Genomic DNA, 27,717 nt, shown 5'->3' with positions numbered 1-27,717 from the left:
AATAAAATACATCTTATTATATAATAAATGTTTTATAAACTTAAGCATACTTGCAAGTTTCTAAGCACTTAGGTTACATCAGTCATGTGACATTGTGAAGGAGGTACTGTAAATACATGTTAAGAATTGTCTCATTGCTGGATCACTAAACAGTACTTTTTACCCACACTAATTCATATAAGTTTGTATCATTTTTGAAAATACATACTTTTTGTAGTACAAAACTTCATCGTGACCTTAATACATAATGAAATGCTATCATCTGTACCAATGCCCTTGAGTTAGTTCTTGAATCAAAAGGTAGTCTATATATTATATGACATGCTCAGGTTTATTGTGCTTCCAGTTCTGCAGTTCTGATAATCAATATAGGTATGTGTGTGTTACATTCAACAAAACTATATGTGATGTATATAACATGCTCATGTTAAATGTGTTTTCAGCTATGATAATAAAACAGGTATATATGTTTTATTACGTTATTTGATTGTGATCGTAAGTGGGTAATTTTCAACCAGACTTAATATATAATATATATATAACATGCTCATGTTAAATGTGTCTCCAGTGCTGATAATCAAAGTAGGTATATGTGTGTTATTACATTATAAGATTGTGGTCTAAAGGGGGTTATTTTCTTATCAACTGCTCAGTGTCTGGCCTATGGACTGGTAGTTGCTCATTATCAACATTGTACAGAAAGTTGTGTTCAATGAAATATCAAATACCATGACCTTATCAAAAAGTTCATGTCTGCCAGATATATTATTGTGAAGGTGTCTTTTAGTTTAAATAAGTAGATTTGTCATGAACGTCTTCTATGTTGATTATTTTGTGATTTGATTGAGTTCTTTATAGACCTAGTGATGCTTTACGAACTTTTAAGTGTAACTATTTTTTGAATTGATTATCATCACATGTGTACCACATCATCTTCTGTTTTCAAGACTATTTTGTACAGGACAAGTTCTGTTTGTAAATTAATAATTTACACATGTATATAGTTTTCACAATAAAGAGCAAACATTGTTTAAGATTGTTTGTGCTTTCTTTATACTGGTTGACAACGTGTTATAGCGACTGACAACGCCTTATACTGGTTTACAACGTGTTATAGCGACTGACAGCGTCTTATACTGGTTGACAACATGTTATAGCGACTGACAGCGCCTTATACTGGTTGACAACGTGTTATAGCGACTGACAACGCCTTATACTGGTTGACAACGTGCTATATCGACTGACAGCGCCTTATACTGGTTGGCAACGTGTTATAAAGACTGACAACGCCTTATACTGGTTGACAACGTGTTATAGCGACTGACAACGCCTTATACTGGTTGACAACGTGTTATAGCGACTGACAACGCCTTATACTGGTTGACAACGTGTTATAGCGACTGACAGCGCCTTATACTGGTTGACAACGTGTTATAGCGACTGACAGCGCCTTATACTGGTTAACAACGTGTTATAGCGACTGACAACGCCTTATACTGGTTGACAACGTGTTTTAGCGACTGACAACGCCTTATACTGGTTGACAACGTGTTATAGCGACTGACAGCGCCTTATACTGGTTGACAACGTGTTATAGCGACTGACAGCGCCTTATACTGGTTAACAACGTGTTATAGCGACTGACAACGCCTTATACTGGTTGACAACGTGTTATAGCGACTGACAGCGCCTTATACTGGTTGACAACGTGTTATAGCGACTGACAGCGCCTTATACTGGTTAACAACGTGTTATAGCGACTGACAACGCCTTATACTGGTTGACAACGTGCTATATCGACTGACAGCGCCTTATACTGGTTGGCAACGTGTTATAAAGACTGACAACGCCTTATACTGGTTGACAACGTGTTATAGCGACTGACAACGCCTTATACTGGTTGACAACGTGTTATAGCGACTGACACCGCCTTATACTGGTTGACAACGTGTTATAGCGACTGACAACGCCTTATACTGGTTGACAACGTGTTATAGCGACTGACAGCGCCTTGTACTGGTTGACAACGTGTTATAGCGACTGACAGCGCCTTAAACTGGTTGACAACGTGTTATAGCGACTGACAACGCCTTATACTGGTTGACAACGTGTTAGAGCGACTGACAGCGCCTTATACTGGTTGACAACGTGTTATAGCGACTGACAGCGCCTTATACTGGTTGACAACGTGTTATAGCGACTGACAACACCTTTTACTGGTTGACAACGTGTTATAGCGACTGACAGCGCCTTGTACTGGTTAACAACGTGTTATAGCGACTGACAACGCCTTATACTGGTTGACAACGAGTTATAGCGACTGACAGCGCCTTATACTGGTTGACAACGTGTTATAGCGACTGACAACGCCTTATACTGGTTGACAACGTGTTATAGCGACTGACAACGCCTTATACTGGTTGACAACGTGTTATAGCGACTGACAGCGTCTTATACTGGTTGACAACGTGTTATAGCGACTGACAGCGCCTTATACTGGTTGACAACGTGTTATAGCGACTGACAACGCCTTATACTGGTTGACAACGTGTTATAGCGACTGACAATGCCTTATAATGACTGACCACGTTTTATAGCGACTGACAACGCATAATAATGGCAACCTTTTTCCCACAATTCCATTATTATAAAAAGGCAAGCTGTTTATGGTTACATTTAACTTTTATTTAAACTTAAAGTGTGACCCTTACATTTGAGGTTTGGAGACGGACGATACACGCGAAGCGCCGTTTTCTGATGGTGGTCATTTAAAGGGACCGTCAACCGCGATTGACGAAAAAAGAAAAGTTCTAAAATACCGTATTTTTTACAATTAAAACCGTATTTTTTTTTTACAATTATTAGTTTATATAGATTAAAATATCACGACTGGTATGTAACGAGAATCCTCTGCGAATGCCTTATTAAATAACTAAGGACAGAATAATTGACTTGTTTTTAAGAAAGATTAGCGTATTATTTCGACACTCGACATGGTTATACTGAAAATATGAAAATTAATACACACATCAGTGTATTAATATTACAGACACTCACTTGTTGTTATCAATATTGCCTTGAGCTAAGCGAAAAGACTTTTCAAACACAAAAGTGCGAACGAACTTACACTATTATTTAAGGGCTAACTGTATCCGATAATTATGCCAAAATCTTGATCCGAGAAATTAAATGACTGATGGACTGAGTGAGTGACTGTGTGAGTGAGTGACTGGCTGTAAGTGAGGGAGTGAGTGATTGAGTGACTTACTGAGTGACTAAATGAGTGATTAGTATGCATCTATTCAAAATGTATTCTTTTCTTTTAAGGCATTATTCCCGCGAATATATCTATTCATACGACACACGAACACCATGTTAGTGTTCATGTGTCGTATGAATAGATATCGTTGCGGGGAATTAAAATGGAATTAAATATGCAAAACAATAATAAAAACGAGCATTTTGGTATCTACACACATCTATTTTACCATACCTGGCGCTGAAATTTCGGCAATTGCCACAAGGAACACTGATTTTTAATTGATTAAGTTTATTTTACGAAATAGTGTACGAAATTTTCGTTGATTTTGAGTAGTAATGTTACTTTAAAAGGTTGCTGCATTCTTATCGAACGGCACCATTTAACATTAATAATTCTTTAACGGTTCAATACATCGGAAAAGTAGCACCGGAATCGGGTTCAGGTAGACAAAAGCACATCGATTGGACTATCTGATTGTTTTATTTCACTGGAGTTTAAGGTATACTGGATTTTGAGCTTCTGTTAAAAGTGTGCTGCATTCTTATCGAATTTTACCATTTAAACTTAATAATTCTTTTTCGGATCAAGATATCGGAAATTTAACAACGGATTCGGATTCAGCGAGTCAAATTCATATAGATTTCACTATCTTATTGTTTGATTTCGATGGAGCGAACGAGAGAGCGAGCGAGCGTATTTCAATTGTGCACGTAAATGGGACGGTCTATGAAAAGGGTGCTTAATGCAAAATATGTTTTGATTATAACTTTTTTCTTTTTTCTTTTTTTTCATTTTTTTTTCAAACTTTTAAACAACACTATAAACTGTTTATGTTTTATTAAAAAACAAAAAAAAAATTTTTTTTGTATTATATGATACATATGTATTTTTTATTTATTTTTAAAAAAACGGATAACGTTTGAACGGCTTTAGATATTTTAAAAATTCCAACGAATTCGTGATCAGCGTCGTCATATGCATATAGATTTAAACATCTGTTTGTTTAATTTTTAAGTATTTTTTTTTAACTTTCAAACAAGGTTATGGTTCAAATGTTACGAACATAAAATTCCGCATATATCGCTTCAATATCATGTTCTTAATTCTATCAAACAGTTTTGCATTATAAAAAAACGTAAACACTATAGTAAAGAAACTTAATTACTCGCGTTATGCCAAAAATGAGTCTGGGATTGAACCCGGATCGCCTTGGTGAGAAGCGTGTATACCAACCACTGCGCTGAAAGGACATGCACATGCGTAGCCCTTTTTTCCCATAGCGAGGCTCATTCTGTTTTTCAAATTAATTATTCTGATGCAGTACTTACTGGTAAGCATTTCGTGACAGCTGAGATATAGATATAATAGTGTCGCATGAAAGGAAAACATGGCTTAATGCACGAGCGGTTTGCACAGGATAATCTGGGACGACGCTTTACGCACATGCATGAAGCCCGGTTTTCCCCATTATGCGACTCATATCTAATGCAGGTGTTTCGAGTTTTAAATAACTCGGAAAGCGAAATAGGTTTGCCGATTGGTTTCCATGGGTGAATCTTGGCCCGATGTTCTACAACGCGGTCGTTAGTTACGAATCTCTGACGACATTATCAGTGTGTTCTTTAAAACAGCAACCGGCATTGATTGCTATTAACATCGTTGATTATACACTGATTGATACACAGGACAAAATGCTCGTTACACTCTGGGAAAATGAGAAAACCCACGTCGGGTCCAGCGGCATAACAGTGACCAGCCAGGCAGCCTCAAACTGTATGCGATTTGGGGCTGCCTGACTGGTCAAGATTATATCGAATGGCATTTTTACGCAGTTATTATTTAGTTTACACTGCATCCAATAACCAAAGATGGACGTTTATGGCATTTGTCCTGCCTTTTCTTTACATCAGCGTGTGCAAGGCTAGTATCAGTTTTAAAGATCAACCGATCTTATTCCGAAAGATGCAATCAAAAACGTATGCCACGCAGCTTCTAAGAAAATCCCATTCGCCCAAATACAAGCGAACTCGGAGATTCGGCAGTGAGATTTCGACCTGTACTAAAATGCACCACAAACTCTCGTCTGTCAACGTCGCTGCCAATGAAATACATGTTGCAGACACACTTAGGAAACAGTTGATAACCACTAAAGGAATGGGCGCGATCGCGAAATGGCTTTTCATCCAGAAGAGAAAGAGAACTCGCTACAAATAGGCACTACTTTCGACAATCACCACGTGAAGCAAATATCTTAGTGTGTTTTCACCATAAATCAGCCAATCGTGATGCAGCGACTATTAATGTGAAAATTACCATAACTATTTCCGGCGCGCAAAATGTGAAAATTACCATAATTAACCAGACATACGCGCATGCCCACAACATAGTCCGCATACACAGCAACTCGGAGTCTCTTCGCAAGTGCATTTACCAGACATTACAGTGCACACAACATACATTCATGTATCTCTTGCGCTAATCATCACCGCTAAATAACAAATCACTCAAAACACAATACGAAATCCGCTTCGAACTACTTTCCACGTCCACTTCTACTTTCCTTCTGCTTTCACGAGGATGCTTTCAGTTTCACTTTACTGGCGCAATCCGCAATTACATGTCTTTGCTCACATACGCACGCAAATTAACAGAGCAACATATCACATACATACAATAAATACAGAAATAACAACGTACTAAATCACTTGGCTTATATCTTTGCTCTTCTCAAAAATCAGTGCCATCAAATGCCCCTCATACGCGCTATCCGCTATGTCGACAACAGCCCTTTCAACATAGTAGTACAACAACAACAACAAGCGCGCGCCAAATATGGCCGATTGAGGAAAGACACAATGAATTTCTCGCAAGTTAGCAGTCAGAATAGCTTTGTATCAATGTATAATGCACACCAACTTGTTAAATGACCATTTACCAGGTGAATACAACTGCACGAAGTATTTGGTACGTAGACACAAACATGGGAAACTTTCAAAAAGTCGAGCCCACGATGTTCCAACGACTTTTTTTCAAAAATTCAAAACTTAACGAAAGCCCAGTAAATTCTCTCATCTCATCGAGTGGGATTTTATTCGAGTCTAAACTTCCTTAAATCATCTTCATTGCGTACAATACCTAAGGATTATCGCAAGTTTAACATCCATGTTAAAGCATATAAACTAAACATTTAAGCGGCACTTTATAATGCAAATTTGAAAAAGGCAGTTAAACCTGCACTCATTAGCAATTAGAATACTGTTATTTATAATGGTTCATTTTCCCTTATTTTTGGTTTATCAAGCTATTTGTCCCAAAGTCAGAGGCTGCAGTCACAGGCTGTAAAACTATAAAGCAAAAAATATCTGCAGGTATAGGCTCTGGTTCCCCACCCCCGGAGATGCAGAGACAAAGTCGAAGTCCCACTAGAAAGTCAGAGGGCCAGTCTCAGAAACTGCCGCGTTTCAGATCAGCTTCCCCGTTGCTTGGTGCTCAAACCGATGTCCTTATCATTAAGCATAAGCGTGAAATCGAGGCACTTCAGAAAGAAAACGCAAAGCTCAAACAGCAAATCGATGGGTACCAAAAAGTGCTGAACGTATTCCAGAGCAGGAGTCCTAGTCCTGGCGACGCAGGCTCCAACTCGAGACGATCTAGTTCGGAATCAAATCACTCGACCTCGGACATGAGTTCTGTTGACGGGGAACCAATAAGTACCGAGAGTGCCAGTTGCATCGTAGAAAGTTGGGTGGGGTTGTTGAATAAGTTTCTTGACGAGCTCGGGGAAAATCAAGGTTATCGGGAACTCCCGTCGGCGTCGGTGGAAGTAAGTCGTCTAAAACGGGGCCTTGCGCAAGTTAGAGGCGCTTTGCACTCGCTGACTGACACTCCTAGAGGTAAGCAGTGCCCGTATTCTTCAACCAATCTTTAAACTTAATAAGTCTAAAAAAATAGAATTTTCTTTAAACTGTAATGTTTATATAGTATAATACAGTTCCATATGATATGGAATTCTACAATTCTAAATACACAATTTCTTTATATTAAGAACAATTTATTCATGACATAAATAGTAGCCTGTACATATTCAAATGCATTATTATCTTATTTTGGGTTACAAGTCTATTCTTAAATCTTAAGTCTAAGGATTGTTTGGTGAATAGGAGCTCAGATTTCTTATCATTTAAGGGTCTAATGGGGGGGCGGGGGCAGGTATATAACTTTGGTATATTGACCGAAACTTTTAACAGCATACGGTTACTTTTACAGCTTTTGAAAAGAAAACACTTAAATTCTCTACTGACTTAAAATGAATCTCTATATTTTGATGTTTTTCTAAGAAATATTATCTGTACTGTGATTTTTTCACCTTTTTGGGGTGTGTGTGTGGGGGTGGGGCACTTCAGATGCAAAACTTAAGGAGGATAAGGGAACTTTTTCCAGATCTGCATAATAACAGACTACACAGGCTTATCTGGGAAGACTCTTTAAATACATGCATCAAGCCCCGTTTTCACACAGTGCAAATCATATAAAATCCCAACAATATTTTGGGGTTTCAATTTTCAGCCACAGATCCCAGAGGTCGTCTCTCTCCAGACAGTGGGTGTTCAGACAATGCACAAAGGTACGACATCAGAGTCATGTACTGTGTTTCCTTTTCGTCTTTCAAATAGAAATCAATTCAAAATTACAGGGTTTTAACCCTTTGCATGCTGGGAAATTTGTCGTCTGCTAAAATGTAGTCTGCTGAATTTCTAAAATTAGCATTTTCTTCGATTTTTTTTCAAAGAATATTATCAGAATAGCAAACAGTTTGGATCCTGATGAGACGCCACGTTTTGTGGCGTCTCATCTGGATCCAAACTGTTTGCAAAGGCCTTCAAAATTCGGTTCCCGCACTGAAAGGGTTAAAAACATATTTTGACCATTATGGCTCTTGTATTTAGTGCACTGGAGTATTCTCAGAAAAATTGGTTTGGTCTTGGCTGAAATTTTTGGAGTCAATTACTCGTGGGGCTCCTGTCAGTTGATATCCCCGAAATCATTCTTAAATAAGTAAAGTATGTAATATGTCTTAAAGTTAGGTTGATGTTACCATTATTAATTGTTTTTCATAAAGGCTTTGTGAATACGTGCCAAGTGAATCCCTTATGATCCAATAAGTAATATCGCCTATATTTGCAGTAGACCATATGATTGGCTATGTGAATATCAACCAAGTGAATCCCTTATTATCCAATGGGTTATATTGCCTATATTTGCAGCGGACCAAACACCCTGAAGTCCCCACTTACCAGCCCTGGACGCAGCAACAATGCAGTCGACCTGACGTCCTCTCAGCTAAGTGTAACCAGTCCGAATCGCAGTAGCCAGTCCAGTTCCAAGCTGGAGCACAGCGAAACCTACATCACCAGTCCACGTTTAAGTAATGGCAAAGAAACCAGTCTGCGAGACGAGCCCAGTCCTTCAGATCACACCCTCAAACAGAGCAACATTTTCGAAGATTCAGAATCTCCATCAAACAGTGGCAAAAATGCTTCATATCGCTCTGGCTCTTGCAGCTCTCAGCAGACTGCCGCAAGTTCCCTGTATAAAGACAAAAGATCATCAGTTGATGCTGCTGTTAAAGATCCCGCCAGCGAAGACTCCATGCTTGCGGCCACTAGGATTAGTCACTTTTTCCGAACCCGGGCAAACTCGAGCTACCCAGGCATGGACTTTACCCGAGACGAGAGTTTGAACTTTGACAACGATGGCGGCGATTCTCCAGACGCGGCCATAGTGCCTGATCCTTTGCGCTTTGGAATAAGTGTATGTTCCCTTTACCAGGGCTGTTTTTTCCTTTCTAGAGAATAGAGTTTTTCACAAATTTGAGAAGTCTGCAACTCAAATGTTCACAATTGAAAGATGTTTGTTACTCAAATTTTTGCAATTGTAAAAAGATCAAGACTATTTTTTTTTTCAAAATGTTGAACAGTTTGTCACTTATTTTTTTACAATTTAAACACTTAGTGACTAATTATTTCACACGTTTGAACACTTAGCGACTAATTATTTCACAAAATAAGGGGCCAAGGCTGTTTCACAAAGATGGGGGAAAAAGTCCTGTCTTTATGTCACAGAAGTCTTCTTATCTAAACGAATATTAAAGTCTTTGAAAGTTTCTGTAATGCAAACCTTTTCATGACTGTAGTTATTTGTTTTGGTGATATCTTCCATATATTCCTTTCAATTTATACACTATATAAAATCACGACTTAACCCTAGCTATATTGATTTATAATGGAGATAATAGTATGGTTCAATATGCCTAATCCTCATATATGGACCATGCTCTGTGAAAAGGGGGTTTAATGCATGTGCGTAGTGTCATCCCAGATTAGCCTGTGCAGTCCGCACAGGCTAATCCGGGACAACACTTTCCGCTTTCATATTTTTCATTTAAAGAAAGCAAAATCCAGTTTAGGCAGAAAGTGTCGTCCCTGATTAGCCTGTGTGAACTGCACAGGCTAATCTGAGACGACACTTAACGCACATGCATAAAACCCCTTTTTCACAGATCACAGCTAATATTTATTTATTATGAAAATACTAGTATGGTTTATAGTGTTCAATCCTTTGCAGAAACCTCTTCAAGACAGCACACTGAGCTCAGTGAGTTCTGCAGTGGAAAGGGGGTCACAGAGGCTGACGATGCAGAGCACAGATTCCTGCGAGAAGCTTCGACACTGCAGCGAAAAGACCAACGCAAACGATTTCAGCATCAACAGCATTAATACCCTCTCCAGTACCCACAGCAGCACATTCCGATCCCAGACAGCCTCTATCCCTAGACAGAAGGTCGTCCCAGAGATCTCAGTGACTAGACCGTCTTTTGAGCGTATTGATGTCACGAACATGTCGCCAGATCGTCTGGAGATGACAGTGACTATGGAGGAGATACAGACCTCACCGGAAGACGGGAGTTCACCTGAAAACGGGAGTTTGCCTCAGACTTTCAACGTGACCCTCATGGATGTGCTAGGGACTCGTAGACATAATCCAAGCGGAAGCCCAAACAAGGACTTGTTCCAAAACACATTTTCTACGTCTTTCATTGAAGGTGAGTTATTGTGTCATAATTGTAAACATTTTTGCTTGAAAATGTCTGTCTTTTTTAAACAGATTGCCACACTCTTTGCCCTATGCATGTGTGAATGTTACTGAGAATACAAGTTAAATAAAACTTTAAAAATAAACAGAGACAATGTGTTTTGAAAGGAAAACATTCACTTCAGTCCTTTACCACTCAGATTTTGCATGTTGTCACTTAAAAAATCGATTTAAATTAAATTAAAGACACTTCTTACTTGATACAAGTTTATAAACTATCATTTCCTTTTCTTATACTGATAAGCAGCATACAGCATAAAACCTGAACAGACTGCTAGTAACTAACTAACTGTTATGGTTTTATGCTGGTTGCATACAGCTATTTTCAACTTGTTTCTGATTAGGAAAGGGTTTAACCAAACTTTGTTTCAGGCGTTGGTTTCTCTAACTACCATAAACTACATATGTGTATTGTTCTGAGAAAACTGGGCATAATACATGTGCGTAAAGTGTCGTCCCAGATTAGCCTGTGCAGTCCGCACAGGCTAATCAAGGACGACACTTTCTGCCTAAACTTGATTTTCGGTAAGGAGGGACTTCCTTGAAACTTAAAATACCATTAAAGCGGAAAGTGTCGTCCCTGATTAGCCTATGCAGACTGCACAGGCTAATCTGGACAACACTTTACGCACATGAATTAAGCCCAGTTTTCTCAGAACAAGACACATATAGTCAATCCTTACATGGACATGAAAATGAGTCTTGTTATGTGAAAACTGGCCTTTAAGTATGTGCGTAAAGTTTCACCCCAGTAAAGCCTGTGAAGTTTGCACTGGCTGATCCGGGACAACTTTTACTTTAAGGGAATTTTTCGTGAAAAGGAGGTCACTTCCAAACAAAAATCCATTGTAGGCAAAAAGTTGAGTACGAAATATAAGCTTCGTACACTATTGAGTACGAAATGTTATGTGTACACATCACAGATTATGTGTACTACGTCAGAGGTTCTTCGTTGTGATCAATTTTCGCGAGTGAAAACGCAGCGATGGGGAAGTGTCGTTTCAAACCAGGGTGGTTAACTGAATATTCCTGGGTACAGAAAACAAATGACATTCGAAAAGCACATTGTCGAGAATGTATGAAGACCATTGATGTCGGGGGATGGGGGAAAGCGCTTTGAAAAGCCACAAGAAAGGGGAAACCCACACAGAAAACATGAAATTGAGAATCAATGTGTTTGTTTGTAATTACTTTAAAAAGGAAATACATATGTGAGACTCATTGAGTTAAGGATGGATATTAAAACATGTATTTGTATGTAATTAAATAACATGTATGAGTTAATATGGAATAAGTTTAATGAGGTTGAGCAATTAAATGACATTTACTGTGTTAATCTGGTTTGAAAATGCATATTTTTTTAAAGGAAACTAACATACTGTTCTTGGCCTTGAAAATGAAAATTTGGCCTTAAAAAGTCCTTGAAAAGTGCTTGAATTTAGGTTTGCGATTTCTGTTTGAACCATGAAGAAGCAAAGTGAAAACGGCTTTTGCAACCAGCATAAAACCAGAACTCTTTAGGTTTTATGCTGTCTGCTGCTCATCAGTATCTAACAGTTGGAAATGAAGCCTTTCAAACTTGAATATATTAAGAAAGGACTTCAATTAATTTGATTTTCTCAAGGACTTCAGATGGGTGTAAGTGAGTTTCTTTGTGGTAAAGGGTTAATGCATATCAATAGGTTCATTTTAACTTTGCTTCTGAGTGGGAAAGGGTTCAAAAGGTATCTAAGTAGTTAAGGGTTAAATAGATATTTAAGTGGTAAAGGGTTAAATACGTATCTTAGTCGTAAAGGGTTAAATAAATATCTAAGTGGTAAAGGGTCAAATACATATCTAAGTGGTTAAGGATTAAATACATATCTAAGTGGTAAAGGGTCAAGTATGTATCTAAGTGGAAAAGGGTTAAAAACGTATCTACGTGGTAAAGGGTCAAATACATATCTAAGTGGTAAAGGGTTAAATGCGTATCAAAGTGGTGAAAGGTTAAGTACATATCAAAGTGTTAAAGGGTTGAACCAAACTTTGTTCCAGGGGTCGGTGACCAGACACTGAACCCTGACGCGAGTGCCCAATGTATACAGGACATCAGCACGAACATCACCAGTGACCAGGAGAACAAACGGGACATGAAGAGGACCTTGGAAACAATGGAAAAGGTCCTCACCAGGTATGAAACAATGGAAAGGTCCTCACCAGGTATGAAACAATGGAAAAGGTCCTCACCAGGTATGAAACAATGGAAAAGGTCCTCACCAGGTATGAAACAATGGAAAAGGTCCTCACCAGGTATGAAAGGAAATATGCGCCATGCTCTAGGGAAACTTGGCACCCAATGGCATGTGTAAAGTGTTACCCCTGATTAGCCTGTGCAGTCTGTACAGGCTAATCAGGGACAACACTTTCTGCTTGAATTGTATTTTTTGTTTACAGAAAGTCTCTTTTTAGCAAGAATCCAGTTGATTAATTCAATTTTATTTGTTACGGTATATGATAAATGTAATTCAACAGTCATTACTGTTCATTATCCAACTTATAGTTGCCCTTTTATATGACTTTCAAAATTAGGGGAAATAACCATGCTTTATTTACAATTTCACAAAAAAGTGCACATTCATTTGTGGGGAAAAAACATTGGTATGTTTTTTCTCCTTTCAGCATTTACTTTATAAATAGTTCTTACCTTAACAGACTGTATATGGAACTTGCGCCTGTATTTGCCAATGGATTCTTTGACATTGTCTAGAAATAAATTTCTGAAAACTTAAATGTACTTAAACTACCTGAAAGTTTAGTCCAGCATTGCAGTTTACACCTTCCACTATAATATTCTTAGTTGAGAACAATGTGTTAACCCTCTCTCCCATAAGAAGCATATTGAAAATGGCTTACGCAACCAGCATAAAACCAGAACAGCCTGCAAGTAATTTGCTGTCTGTTTAGGTTTTATGCTGTTTGCTGCTCATCAGTATCTAAGGGTTGAAAATGAAGCCTTTAAAACTTCAATTTAGTAAGAAACATGTTAAATATAACTTTCTAAGGGACTACAAATGCGTGAAAATACGTATGTAAGTGGTAAAGGGTTAATGAAAGAAGCATCATTTATAGTCTTTATCAATGCAAACTCTGAGGAATCTTTATTGACACTAAGAAGTCGATGCATACGGGCCCTGGTCAGAGGTGAACGCCTTTTTTATCCTTGGTTGATTGCACTGGCTCATCTAGGACGACTTTATGAACATGTAATAAGCCCTTTTTTTCAAAAACGCTGGTTGTTTTGGTTTTATTGCAGCTTCTGTGAGCATGCAATGCATCTCTTTGTTTTTATTGCAGTTTCAGCGAGGGTCAAGGTCATGGTCGGGGGTCAAGGTCGTTCAAGGATCTTGAGACGGAGCTGATGAAAATCTTGAAACAACTACAAGAACAACTGGAGCAGAGCTTGATTGAGAACCAACACATAGCAGAACAACTCATGTTTTACTATCAGAGCTCTGGTGAGAATTTTTCATTGGAATTTTAATTTCTTAGTACCTAGTTTTTATGTCCTACAGTCTATACTGTGGGACATATTGTTTTTGCCTTGTCTGTTGGTTTGTTTGTTTGCATCAAACTTTAACATTGGCCATAACTTTTGCAATATTTAAGATAGCAACTTCATATTTGTAATGCGTGTATCTCATGGAGCTGCTCATGGAGTGGTGAAAGGTCAAGGTCATCCTTCAATGTTAAAGGTCAAATATATAGCTTCAAAGCGGTGCAGTAGGGGGCATTGTGTTTCTGACAAACACATCTTTTGTTTTTATATTTATTAGCAACCAACAAATATCAGAGCAACTCGTGTTTTACTTTTAAAGCTCCAGTGAGAATAACACAATTTTATTTAGAGTCCATTTAAAAAAAAAGTTATTCTTAATTACCTAGTTTTGTATGCACTTGACCACAATTTGTTCTCAGCTTATATATTGTCTAGAAAAATGTACAAAATTATTGAATAATTCTTATGGAATACAAATGAAGTATAAGGGTATGAATCTTTGGTGAGCGTACTATCAAATGTCTCTGACAAATTTAAATAAAATTACTATTAGTGTCCGATCTTTTTATCACATGCTTTCAGAATATCAAAGAAATTTAATAATTACGTTCACATAATAAAACTGGGAAACTGTTTACATTGTGTGATTAAGCCAATAGAAAGGCTAAAAAATCTCCATTATATTTGTTTAACCCTTTCCCACTCATAGCAGAGTGAAAATGGCTATATTCAACCAACAGTCTGTTCAGGTTTTATGCTGTTTGCTACTCATCAGTAAGTTAGGGTTAGAAATGACGCCTTACACACTTGAATATAGTAAGAAAGTGCTTAATTTTAATTTGATTTGCTAAGGGACTACAAACGTGTCAAAATGTGCATCTTGAGTGCTAAAGGATTAAGATTAAAATATTTTAATGATAGCATAAAAAATCAGGTGTAAAACGAGACTTGCTCTGGACAAAGTGTGCTTAATCTTTGTGCTTAATGTGTCTTCCCAGATAAGCCTGTGCAGACTTCATAGGCTAATTAGGGACAGCACCTTCCAATGAATATGATGCTTAATGTGTCTTCCCAGATAAGCCTGTGCAGACTTCACAGGCTAATTAGGGACAATACCTTCCAATGAATATGATGCTTAATGTGTCTTCCCAGATGAGCCTGTGCAGACTTCACAGGCTAATTAGGGACAATACCTTCCAATGAATATGATGCTTAATGTGTCTTCCCAGATAAGCCTGTGCAGACTTCACAGGCTAATTAGGGACAATACCTTCCAATGAATATGATTGTCGTTAATAAGAAGGTAAATGCCATAGAAGCAGGAAGTGTTGTCTCTAATTAGCCTGAGCAGTCGGCGCAGGCTAATCTGGAATGGCACTTTTTGCACATGCATTAAGCCCTGTTTTCCCACAGCAAGGCTAATACGTGTTTCTTATGTTTTAGTGAGTTCCATACAGGACCAGGACAGACAGCTTTCAAAGTACGAGCAGTTGTTGATTGGGACCAATAAAAAACTGGAGGAAAAGGTAAAATATAAATAAAAGGTCAAGGAAAAATAAACTGCACCAACCATTCATTGGATTTCGTAAATAATGTTTTGGTCAAAGTACGGGCAGTCATGATTGGGACCAATACAAAAAACTGGAGAAAAAAGTAAAATATAAATAAAAGGTCAATAAAAAATAAATAGCACTGACCAGTCTTTTGATTTTGTTTTTGGTCGAAGTACAAGCAGTTGTTGATTGGGACCAATAATAAACTGTGGAAAAAAAATATAAATAAATGGTCAAGGAAAAATAAATTCAGACAATTATTGTTATGATATTGTCAATTATTCCCATTAAAAAAATTTAGCCTCCCTGTGAGTTAACTGGGCTTAATGCATGTGCCCAAGTGGCAGGATAATCGCAGGCTAAAAACATTATGTTAATTGCATGTGCTTAAATGTCATTAAGATAATTAAGCAGGCTAATCAGGGACAACATTGGGCTTAATGCATGTGCCTTAAGTGTCATCCAAGATTAACCAGCGCAGGCTAATCAGGGACAACATTGGGCTTAATGCATGTGCCTTAAGTGTCATCCAAGATTAACCAGCGCAGGCTAATCAGGGACAACATTGGGCTTAATGCATGTGCCTTAAGTGTCATCCAAGATTAACCAGCGCAGGCTAATCAGGGACAACATTGGGCTTAATGCATGTGCCTTAAGTGTCATCCAAGATTAACCAGCGCAGGCTAATCAGGGACAACATTGGGCTTAATGCATTGCCGTAAGTGTCAGCCAGATAACAGCGCAGGCTAACAGGGACTCATTGGGCTTAATGCTGTCCTTAAGTTCATCCAAGTTACCAGCGCAGGCTAATCAGGACACAATCTTAACATGGCCTCAGTGGACAAATGTAAATGCAGATAACGGGTCAAACATTGTAACTAAGGGACATCATTGGGCTTAATGAGTCTTAGTGTCATCCCCTTTAACCAAGAGGCTAATCAGAGACAACAGGAACATTGGGTGGTGCAGGTCACCAAGATTAACCAGCGTGCCAGGCCAATTACAGGCAGGGAATCAGTGACTTATGTGTGCATCTTAATGTCAAAGACAACCAGAGCATTAATCAGGGACATTGGGCTTTGCATGTGCCTTAATGTCATCCAAGATTAATCGGGACAACATTGGGCTTAATGCATGTGCCTTAAGTGTCATCCAAGATTAACCAGGGCAGTCATACAAAAACATATTTTAAAAAACAACAATAAGAAAAAACTTTTCCATTTTAAAAACAACATTTAAAAAATGTCCTCTTAAAATGTCTCAAGTCATATTCACCTGCAGGCTAATCAGGGACAACTGGGCTTAATGATTGTGCCTAAATGTCATCCAAGAAAGGAAAAAAAATCACATTTTTCATTTTAACAAAAGAGCATGAAAACTAAACAGATTAAAAAATTAATGAAAGGAAAACCTGTCATATTGAAAAAAAACCTGTAGATAATTATCATCTTTTCAGGCCTCACACAGGTTAGGATAGACTGCCGACCAAAGGTCGCTGTTTGCAATAGGAATGATAGACACTTTCGAAAAGCTCCTAAGGAAACCAACGAGTGCAGCGTGATACTGCGTGGTGCGAGCACGCGAATCAACGAGCGACTCAAAGTGTTCACCACTGGCCCTGCCACAGAGGTGAGTTGTTTGTGTTTGGTGTTTTTAACCCTTTCCTGCCCAGAAGCAAAGTGAAAAAGACTATTTGCAACCAGCATAATACTAGAACAGCTTGCGAGTATCTTGCAGCATATTTAGGTTACATGCTCAGTGCTGTTATATCAATACCTTAGGGCTTGTAAAACAAGCCTTTAAAACTGGAATCTAGTTAGAAAGTTTTTTTAAGTTTTTTTTCTAACAGACTATAAAAGCGTCAAAGTGCGTATTAGAGTGTTAAAGAGTAATAGCACAAGTCTACAGAAAAATGTTTTTGAGCTTTGTTCTGGTAAAACTGGGCTAAATTCATGTGCCTTAAGTGTTGTCCCAGATAAGCCTGTGCAATCCACACAGGCAAATCAAGGACGACAATTTCCGCTTTTATGGTATTTTCTGTTTAAGTAAAGTCTATACTTAGCTTCAATCCAGCTAAGGAAGAAAATGTGGTCGAAAGCGGGATGACACTTACCACACATGCATTAAGCCCCCTTTTCACAGAGCAACACTCATCGTTGAGTGGTTCTTATAGTCCAAGTCCACAGTAAATAGTTCAATCAGTGTTTTACATATTGATTTTTCCATGGGCGAAATAACTTGACTCTTTATGCAGTAAACGTTTTAAAAAATACTGGGTACAAAGGAAAGTATTATTATAGATGTGTTTAATTATGTCCTAGTAATGTGGGCCTCAACCTATGTATAGGCTGTGCTCTGTAAAAAGAGGGGTTAAATGCATATGCGTAAAGTGTCGTCCCAGATTAGCCTGTGTTGTCTGCACAGGCTTATCATGGAGGACACATTCCACCTAAACTGGATTTCCGCTAAGAAGAGACTTCCTTTAAACAGAAAATACCATACAAACGGAAAGTGTCGTCCCTGATTAGCCTGTGCAGACTGCACAGGCTAATCTGGAACAACACTTTATTCACATTCATTAAACCCTGTTTTCACAGAAAGAGGCTCATATATGTTCATATTTCACTCATTTCTGTTCATGTTTTCACTTTTATCACAGATGATAATCGATTTATGTTTAAATTTCACTCATTTCTTTTGATGTTTTCACTTCATGACAGATGATCAAGGTAAACTGCACTGCCATGTTAATTATCTAACAATGCCAGGAACAGTGTCTTTTCTAGAAATGCGAAAGTAGGAGGGAAATTCCCCTCTCACTTTGAAAAATAGGCAGGATTTTTCCGAAACTCAGGCACTTATCAAATACCATTTGTATACGTTTTACTTTTTATTTAAATTAATTTAATTTAACATTTTTACACACCATCAGGTCAGTAAAATACTAACATAACATAACAGCCCTTTCCATAGTATTGCACTGGCTTGACTAAAAAAATGAAAATATGATTTTTGTTATAACATGATTTTTCTGTATCATTGAAAAATAATATAAAATTAACATATCTGATCACCTTCTTCGACATCCAATACAAAATTGTCTGCTATTTTTCTGCCATAAATATTCATCCCTTCATTTTCAATAGGAATTGTTAATTGTATTGATTTCCCAAGCATAAGTTTAAATGAAAATTCTTTAAATTTTATTCAACTGCCTATCAGAGAGTTACATCCCTTTGATTTCCAGTGTTTCTGTCAAAAACACGCGAAGCGGAATTCAGCCGCTTTTAAGGATATGGAGTGAGAATATCTTCTGATTCGGAATTCTGTGGGATCTACAACAAAAATAGACCGCTCTAGAATAGACATTTCCAGAAAAAGACACTGGCTTGCATGATGGATATAATTATATAGCCTCTAACCTGCATGTTGGTATATTGACCCAATTAATTCATAGCCAATTATTTACATTACAAGCATGTTTGGATGATGGCATCAATATAGTGACAAAAAAAAACTTGGGGAGCATCACCCATCTCCGACGGTTTCTTGTTTGATATTGAAATGGGTATGCATATTTGTTTGATCTGCAAAAAACTGTTTCCACAACTTGTCATTACAGTTCATCCACTAATTATTATCCCCCGCCGTAGGCGGAGGGATATTGTTTTGGGGTTGTCCGTCCGTCCGTCTGTCTTTCCCGTCCGTCCGGCACTTTGTGTCCGGAGCCATCTCTTGGAAGTTCTTTGGCGGATTTCATTGAAACTGGTATGAGTATATATATGGATAAGAGGATGATGCACGCCAAATGGCATTGTACACCATTTGTTAATAACAGAGTAATGGTCCTTGTTATCTTGAAAAAATGCTTTTTTTAGCGTTGTCTATCCGTTCCTTCCATTCCAGAACACTTTTGTGTCCAGAAGCATATTTGCAGGGGATATCAATTCAACCAAATTTGCTGGTTAGTTTTAATGTTACAAATAGTAAATGAAAGGAAGTAAAAGCTCAGCTCAATGTCAGCTTTTTAAACTGAGGCAGAATTAGAGTTGGAATGAAGCCTTTAAAATTTGAATCTTGTAAATAAGTCTTTAAATAAATCTAACTTTCTGAGGGACTACAAATGTATCAAGTAGCTATCTAGTGGTAAAGGGATAGTATCCATGCAACATGTTGCATTACCATATGTTTAATGCACATGGTGATATGACTTAAGTATCTCATCATCTTGAACCGGTTGGGCATGGTGTTTCTCATGTTTATGAACGCCATATCTGTACTGTCACTGTTCAATGTCTCTTAAGTATCTATCATCTTGAACCGGTTGGGCATGGTTGTTTCTCATGTTTATGAATGCCATATCTGTACTGTCAACTGTTCAATGTCTCTAAGTATCTATCATATTGAACCGGTGGGCATGGTTGTTTCTCATGTTTATGAATGCCATATCTGTACTGTCAACTGTTCAATGTCTCTTAAGTATCTATCATATTGAACCGGTTGGGCATGGTTGTTTCTCATGTTTATGAACGCCCATATCTGTACTGTCAACTGTTCAATGTCTCTTAAGTATCTATCATATTGAACCGGTTGGGCATGGTTGTTTCTCATGTTTATGAATGCCATATCTGTACTGTCAACTGTTCAATGTCTCTTAAGTATCTATCATATTGAACCGGTTGGGCATGGTTGTTTCTCATGTTTATGAACGCCATATCTGTACTGTCAACTGTTCAATGTCTCTTAAGGTACATGCAGCATGATGCCAAATTTTAATTTCTGTATTGCAATATTTCTGAAGTAACATTTATTAATTATTTTGTTTAATGTTTGTTATGAATTTAAATTTTATTTGATAAAAACAAAACAAAATTCTCAGACGAACGCCTAAGGGCCCATGATCCACTTGTTTTATAATGCTTTGGCCTGGGATCATATAAATTGGTATAGTAGTTACATGGGAGGAAAGAGGATGTATTTAGATTTCCAGGTAAAAAGGAAAAGGTCACATGAGCTTTTAAGAAGAAATCGGTTTCTTCATGATATCTAGAAAAAAAATGACCCCCTATCATGTAAATTGGTATGCTGGTTAGTTGTTAGGAAATAATGACTCCTATTGATTTTGCGGTCAAAAGGTCAAAGAAAAAGGTCACAATGGCTTCAAAAAAAGGAAATGTGTTTCCTTACAATAACTTAATAATGCTATGACCTGCAATTATGCAAATTGCATGAATATTAGGACTCCTTTGAATTTAGGTCATCAGGTCAAATGTTGAGATCATATGGACCTGTTTCATGAAGTTTAATTGTTTCTGCACAATCTATAGAGAACATAATTATAGAGGGTCATATTAATAAGAATGCTGGTTGGTCTGAACTAAGGATGACCCCTAGTGATTTTGAAATCAAGAGGTCTTATAATGTCAAGGTCATAATGGACAACTTTGCTACAATTCTGAGAGCATAAATGTCTTTGAAAACATCTCTTGATGCATGAAATCTCAGTTACTGGCATGCTTATGTATTAAGTATACAACACTGTGCCATGTGAATTTGGAATATATCGTCAAACTTAAAATAGATAAAATGTTCTTGATTTTCTCATCAAAAACTGTTTGTTTCATTTTCTGGATGTAATTTTGATGTATTCCCTGCATACATTTAGTATACTAAGCACTTTCCATTGACTTATTCACTGGGATTTTATTTTTTCATTTTTGCTGTATTTTTAAACTGTGTTCATGCATGGATGGACTTTTAGGATTTAATAAAATATATAATCAAACAAACCATTTTAAAATAAAGTAAATGTTTAATATATTTATATATGCTAATGTCAATTTTACATATTATTTGTCAAAAGTAATAAATACAACAGATAAAACTGCTTGCAATGCCTTGTTGATTCCAAGATTGATGTAACATAAAAGTGTGTTTATACTATTGAACATCGTTATTTCAAAGTAGTATGGGCCCTAATATATGTGACATTGGGAATTTGGAAATAACGATTTTCTGTATGGTACTCGTATATCTTTAAGTATTATATTACACTGCAAGTAAATTTTAATGTGCTTATGGATAGGACGGTTTGTAAATACAAATGTAGATTGTAAAATTCAATTAAGTACTCAGTATTTGTTAAATAATTTCAAATTCAACAGATATAAATGCAATTCCCGCTTTGAAAGTCACTAAATCATATCGCTCAATTGGTGCAAAAAGTTACCACGTGCCTTCTAATTTTAATAGCACATGGTACCTTTTTGCTCTGATGGGGCGAATTATGGACTAAAATGCTGACTATTAAGCCATGGGTCATTCAGCCATGACTTGGTAAGCCAGAAACAATGGGTGGGTCATTCAGCCATGACTTGGTAAGCCAGAAACAATGAGGGTTCATTCAGCCATGACTTGGTAAGCCAGAAACAATGGGGAAGGTGCTAAAATATTGCTGGGCTATACATGTTATTGCCAAGGTGAGACTTCGAAAATAAAACACTGATAAAAGTTTTTGAAACCAACATTTAAGTATGAAATGGAGATGATTTGGAGTTAGGAACTTCAAATAAAGATTGTGACTGTTTTGTAAATTAATTAAAGATGGGGAAAACTTAGGAATGAAAAAAAGTTCTGAATAACAATCAATTCCAATAAATAATTATTGAAATAGCAGTGTACAAATATGTGCTATTTTCTGCACACGCTTGTATGTTTATATGATAATAAGGCTAGAACTATAGTATTATAAAATGTATGTATTTATGTATTCTAGAGCCAGGGGATGTGGGTTTGTTTTAATTTCCCTTCTTGAAAGCATAAAGCAATCGCATATTGTTGAAAACAGATAAGTTAATTTAGCAAGGCTTAGAAAACAAAAAGCTTAACTTGTTTGTGTTTCACATTTTCATGGAAAGCAAATTAATCTGTATTTGATAAAAAAAATAAAATGGATACAATTATAATTGGATAACATCTTGAATCATTCATGTTTAAACCCTTCCCAACTAAGAACCACAGTGAAAATGGCTATGTGAAAACAGAATAAAACCAAAACAGCCTGTGAGTAACTCGCAGTCTGTTCAGGTTTCATGCTGTTTGCTGCTCATCAGTATCTAAGTTTTGGAAGTATAGCCTTTAAAACTTCAATTTATTAATAAATGTCTATAATTAAATTTAACTTTCTAAGGGACTACAAATGCTTCAAAATATGTATCTAAGTGGTAAAGGGTTAATTACAGAGTTAGAAACTAACATGTTGGCTTTGTAGCTGTGGCCAAGAGCTCTGAATATGCAATGATAACATACTTTGCAATGTTTTATGCGCAGCCATGTAAAACGCGCAACCATGTATAACATACAGCCATGTATAACATACAACCATGTATAACACACAACCATGTATAACATACAGTCATGTATAACATACAACCATGTATAACACACAACTATGTATAACATACAGTCATGTATAACATACAACAATGTATAACACACAACCATGTATAACATACAGCCACGTATAACATACAACCATGTATAACACACAACCATCTATAACAGACAGCAATGTATAACAGGCAGCCATGTATAACATGCAATCATATATAATGTGCAATCATGTATAACATGCCACCTTGTATAACATTCAACCATGTATAACATGCAACCATGTATAACATACAACCATGTATAACATGCAACCATGTATAACATACAAACATGAATAACATGAAACCATGTATGACGTGCAACTATGTATAACATACAACCATGTATAACATGCAACCACGTATAACATGCAACCATGTATAACATGCAACCATTTATGACAAGCAATCATATATAATTCTTACTGAATTTCTTATGAAAACATGGCATCTATTAAAGATATTTTGGATAGCACAATGAATTTTTTGCAAATTAGCACTCAAAATAGCATTGTATGGTTGTGTAACACGAACCAACTGTCAGATTGAAATTTAGGTGGTTTAAAACTGCACATAATACATGGTAAAGTGTGGTAAATCAGAAGTCTAACTCTATTTTAGAGTCTCGAGTACTCTGTACTGAAAGAGCTGGCGTTTGCGATGCAGAATCTCAACATCTGCGTGGACTCTCAACAGACAGCCATTGGATTCTTCTGGACCAGCGAACTGCCAGCCCCAAACCAGCACGGTGAATTTGTCAACCAGAAGTTATTGGATCAGGTACTGGCAATTTTGAATTTGAGCCTCACTCTAGGAAGTTCCGAGCTCTATGCATGTGCATAAAGCTTTGTCCCAGATTAGCCTGTGCTTTATTGTATTTTTCGTTTAAAGGCAGTCTCTTCAAAGTGGAAATCTAGTTAAGGCGGAAAAGTGTCATCTCTGTGCAGGGACTGTACAGGCTTATCTGGAATGACACTTTATGCACATGCATAAAACCCCATTTTCCATAGGAAAACGGGGCTTAATGCATTTGCGTAGTGTCTATATTAGCCTCTGCAGACTGCACAGGCTAATCAGGGATGAAACTTTCTGCATGTAATTTATATTTTCGGTTTAAAGGATATCTTTTCTTAAATCAGTTTAGTGGAAAGTGTCATCCGTGGTTATCCTGTGCCAACTGCACAGGCTAATCTGGGACAACACTTTATGCACATGCATTAAGCCCCAAATTCCCACAGCACCACTAATTTCATTTTATTTACAGGTGGCCTACCTGAAAAATGAGCTTGGAATGCTGAGGAAAAAGTACGAGTCGAATGCCGGACAGGAGGACCAAATCTGCAGATCATGTGAGTGAACTCTTTACCCCATAAGAAACAAAGTGAAAATGGCTTTTGCAACCAGCATAAAACCAGAACAGCCTGCGAGTAACTTGCAGTCTGTTCAGGTTCTATGCTGTTTGCTGCTCATCAGTATCTAAGGGTTGGAAATTAAGCCGTTAAAAGTTTAATGGTCTTTGATTACATTTGACTTTTTAAGGAACTACAAATGCGTCACAATAGGTATTTAAGTGGTAAAGGGTTAAGCCTTTACAAATGAGATATGCACTTTGATGTATTTGTAGTGTCTTAGAAAATCAAATTAAATAAAGACCTTTCTTATTAGATCCACGTTTTTAAGCTTTTATTTTAATCCTAAGATACTGATGAGAACCTAAAAACTTAAAATCTGATCAGGCTGCCAGTTACTCGCAGGCTGTTCTGATTTTATGCTGGTTGCGTAAAGCCATTTTCACTTTGCTACTAAGCAGAAAAAAGGGCTAATATTGTAAATGGCCAAGTTTTTGAAAAATAAAGCAGTAATATTAATAAATATATTAAAATTATTTTAATGAAATTAATAACAAAATGTAATGAAGAGTAAATTACCTTGAATTATATTTTTTATTCCAAACAAGTTCCTTGGATAAGCTATATTTTATTCAAAACCTAAAATCATGCTATACATTATTGAAACAAACAAAGACATTAGCAGTTTTGTACAGCTTTCCACAGATCAACTCAAGTTTGTACTAATGAGCATCATATGAAGCTTATATATATGTTTCTTGTAATTTTCAGTGGAAAGCACTCTGGATGTGGTGACGAGGGCAAAGTACAACTTGCAGAGACAGATGCCTGGAAGTCCGAGATAATGAAACACCTGAGCCAATATGTTCTGGGAAAACCGGGCTTAATGAATGTGGGTAAAGTGTTGTCCCTGATTAGCCTGTGAAGTCAGCACAGGTTAATGAGGGACAACACTTTCTGCCTAACTGGATTTTTGTAAAGAAGAGATTTTACGTAAACAAAAACTGCCATAAAAACAGTAAGTGTCGTCCCTGATTAGCCTGTGCAGACTGCATAGGCTAATCCATAAGGACACTAAACACACATGCACTAAGCCTTGTTTTCCTAGAGTTTGGCTCATGGAAATATAGAATGCATCAACTGACTTTCACTAGAACTAATTGGACTTTAGGCAAGAATCGAACTTGGGGATGCAAACAAGAACTGTATATAGTGTGCGTGTCAATGTTAAAATGACGGGAACATGTTTATTGGGTTCAGTGGAACTTGTATCTCAACTATTTAGAGAAATTATTGTTAACTTTTTTAAGATTCCCAATTTAATAAGACAAACCTGGTATTATAAAAAATTGGGTCAAGCATAAAATGTAAGGGTAGGGCTGGTTATTAGAAACATTTTTTTTTCTTCTAATGCAATGAAAATAATGATTAACATACAAGACTTTTGTATGCATTGTTTACAAGTTGTTCCTAAATTGTAGGCCTAAAGCCAGAATGGTTTCATATTTGTACATTCAATTAAATAATTTACTTAACACTATGCCATAAAGGTGCTACTAATTTAAAAAATATATATTTTTTGTTTGTGTCTGATGTTCAATGAAGCGTTCACATTCTACTGCCTTGGTATGTTGTTATGTGGCTGCAGACTTTGTGTACATTATACATAGTTAAATTATACATATAATTTATGATCTTTCATTGTTTATTGTCAAGTATTTGCTGTCTTTATATCTATTGTAAAATACATATTTTCACATAATTTATGTTCTTCCATTGATAACTGTCATGTATTTGCCTATTTTTTTCTATAATAAAATACATCTTATTATATAATAAATGTTTTATAAACTTAAGCATACTTGCAAGTTTCTTAGCACTTAGGTTACATCAGTCATGTGACATTGTGAAGGAGGTACTGTAAATACATGTTAAGAATTGTCTCATTGCTGGATCACTAAACAGTACTTTTTACCCACACTAATTCATATAAGTTTGTATCATTTTTGAAAATACATACTTTTTGTAGTACAAAACTTCATCGTGACCTTAATACATAATGAAATGCTATCATCTGTACCAATGCCCTTGAGTTAGTTCTTGAATCAAAAGGTAGTCTATATATTATATGACATGCTCAGGTTTATTGTGCTTCCAGTTCTGCAGTTCTGATAATCAATATAGGTATGTGTGTGATACATTCAACAAAACTATATGTGATGTATATAACATGCTCATGTTAAATGTGTTTTCAGCTATGATAATACAACAGGTATAAATGTTTTATAACGTTATTTGATTGTGATCGTAAGTGGGTAATTTTCAACCAGACTTAATATATTATATATATAACATGCTCATGTTAAATGTGTCTCCAGTGCTGATAATCAAAGTAGGTATATGTGTGTTATTACATTATAAGATTGTGGTCTAAAGGGGGTCATTTTCTTATCAACTGCTCAGTGTCTGGCCTATGGACTGGTAGTTGCTCATTATCAACATTGTACAGAAAGTTGTGTTCAATGAAATATCAAATACAATGACCTTATCAGAAAGTTCATGTCTGCCAGATATATTATTGTGAAGGTGTCTTTTAGTTTCAAATAAGTAGATTTGTCATGAACGTCTTCTATGTTGATTATTTTGTGATTTGATTGAGTTCTTTATAGACCTAGTGATGCTTTACGAACTTTTAAGTGTAACTATTTTTTGAATTGATTATCATCACATGTGTACCACATCATCTTCTGTTTTCAAGACTATTTTGTACAGGACAAGTTCTGTTTGTAAATTAATAATTAACACATGTATATAGTTTTCACAATAAAGAGCAAACATTGTTTAAGATTGTTTGTGCTTTCTTTATACTGGTTGACAACGTGTTATAGCGACTGACAACGCCTTATACTGGTTGACAACGTGTTATAGCGACTGACAGCGTCTTATACTGGTTGACAACATGTTATAGCGACTGACAGCGCCTAATACTGGTTGACAACGTGTTATAGCGACTGACAACGCCTTATACTGGTTGACAACGTGTTATAGCGACTGACAACGCCTTATACTGGTTGACAACGTGTTATAGCGACTGACAGCGCCTTATACTGGTTGACAACGTGTTATAGCGACTGACAGCGCCTTATACTGGTTGACAACGTGTTATAGCGACTGACAGCGCCTTATACTGGTTAACAACGTGTTATAGCGACTGACAACGCCTTATACTGGTTGACAACGTGCTATATCGACTGACAGCGCCTTATACTGGTTGGCAACGTGTTATAAAGACTGACAGCGCCTTATACTGGTTGACAACGTGTTATAGCGACTGACAACGCCTTATACTGGTTGACAACGTGTTATAGCGACTGACAACGCCTTATACTGGTTGACAACGTGTTATAGCGACTGACAGCGCCTTATACTGGTTGAC

At 36.9% G+C, this 27,717-nt stretch overlaps 1 protein-coding gene and 2 long non-coding RNA genes across 6 annotated transcripts in view; 2 read left to right on the top strand and 1 right to left on the bottom strand.

Moving 5' to 3' along the window:
- Positions 1 to 27,717, top strand: part of LOC127836826 (uncharacterized) — a 195,695-nt gene that overhangs the window by 124,200 nt on the left and 43,778 nt on the right. The window lies entirely within an intron of this gene.
- The window catches only part of LOC127836829 (uncharacterized), a 66,442-nt gene that overhangs the window by 21,858 nt on the left and 16,867 nt on the right, over positions 1 to 27,717 (bottom strand). The window contains exons 2-3 of the long non-coding RNA XR_008028942.1: positions 15,143 to 15,219; positions 14,989 to 15,065 (exon numbers count right to left, since the gene is read on the bottom strand). This is a non-coding gene — a long non-coding RNA (uncharacterized LOC127836829). The remainder of the gene's footprint in view (positions 1 to 14,988; positions 15,066 to 15,142; positions 15,220 to 27,717) is intronic.
- Positions 606 to 27,126, top strand: LOC127836827 (uncharacterized). The gene is made up of 2 exons (XR_008028941.1): positions 606 to 776; positions 26,868 to 27,126. It is a non-coding gene; the product is annotated as an uncharacterized LOC127836827 (long non-coding RNA).

Source organism: Dreissena polymorpha, chromosome 7 (assembly GCF_020536995.1).
Source record: "Dreissena polymorpha isolate Duluth1 chromosome 7, UMN_Dpol_1.0, whole genome shotgun sequence".
In the NCBI taxonomy this organism is placed as follows: domain Eukaryota; kingdom Metazoa; phylum Mollusca; class Bivalvia; order Myida; family Dreissenidae; genus Dreissena; species Dreissena polymorpha.
The sequence above is the reverse complement of the archived record's forward strand: the minus strand, read 5'-3'. Positions and strand labels throughout refer to the sequence as shown.